The sequence below is a fragment of the Elephantulus edwardii genome, unplaced genomic scaffold (genome assembly GCF_000299155.1).
Source record: "Elephantulus edwardii isolate Elephantulus edwardi_28Jun2011 unplaced genomic scaffold, EleEdw1.0 scaffold00117, whole genome shotgun sequence".
In the NCBI taxonomy this organism is placed as follows: Eukaryota; Metazoa; Chordata; class Mammalia; order Macroscelidea; family Macroscelididae; genus Elephantulus; species Elephantulus edwardii.
Genome location: NW_006399867.1, coordinates 122823 through 123950, shown reverse-complemented (window position 1 = coordinate 123950; position 1128 = coordinate 122823). Strand labels below are relative to the sequence as shown.

The following is a 1128-nucleotide window of genomic DNA, read 5'->3' as shown; positions in this document are numbered from 1 at the left end:
ATGGTCTCTTTGGGGTATATTCCCAGTAGTGGAATTGCTGGGTCAAATGGTATCTCTATTTGCAACTTTTTGAGAAGGCACCACACTGCTTTCAGCAGTGGTTGCACCAGTTTACACTTCCAACAGCAAATAAGTGTTCCAGTTTCTCCACAACCTCGCCAGCATTTGTTGCTTCTGTTCTGTTAAATTGTGCTATTCTTACTGGTGTGAGATGATATCTCATAGCTGTTTGGTAAATACACTTTTAAGACATGTTTGAACCTGAAATCATCTTGATATTTTAAAATTATTTTTCTCTTGAATATTTAAATTATTACAAGTGAAAGAGAAGTTAGTACTCAGAACTACTTAAACTATACAAATCTTTGGATCTCTCTTAGAAACTAAAGAAATTTGGAATTGTCCTAGATCCTAGAATGGAGAATAAGAGAAGTAGGTTCACTTACATTTCTTCCTATCTGAAGCTTGTCCCTTTAATAGGATATGTTACATGAAGAATTTATATATTATTAGTCTTTTAAATAACTAAAAAATCTCAGCTTTTAGTCTTTATACATTCTACATCTTAAAATCTGAAGAAGCATTGTAGACATGATTTGCAATTATCAGGTTCTGAATAATTCAGTATGAACTAAATATATACACAAGTAGCTTGCACAGTATTAGAATATTGTAGCTAGCAAAAGTAATTACTAGTTGCAACTCTTTTTTTAACGTTAAGCTTTTAATTCAAAATCCTGGAATTATGTTAAGGCAAAATTTTCACTTCAAAATTTCACATTAGAGGAATGCACATTCCAAATTTTCAAGCTTAGAAATAATAACAGACACACAATTAAAACTGGATTGTCAAAAAAATAGGAAAAACCCCTCCATTATCCATTTATTTGTTTAGGAAATTGAAGTATAACAAACTCTTGGTAAAATGTTAGCAAAATTGAATTAGTAACTCTTGATATATGCTAGACATGATAAATAGATGGTAGATTTTAAACCAGTATGGGTTCGAAGTCAGAAGAATAATTTGTTAATTTCTTCAACATAGTAAAAAGTATCTATGAAAACCCAAGAGCCAACATTGTTCTTAATGGAGAGAGGTTAAAGGCATTCCCTTTAAGAACAGGAACT

At 31.3% G+C, this 1128-nt stretch overlaps 1 protein-coding gene across 1 annotated transcript in view; it reads left to right on the top strand.

The window, feature by feature from the left end:
• The window catches only part of KLHL20 (kelch-like family member 20), a 91371-nt gene that overhangs the window by 61919 nt on the left and 28324 nt on the right, over positions 1–1128 (top strand). The gene's annotated exons all lie outside the window — the stretch shown is intronic.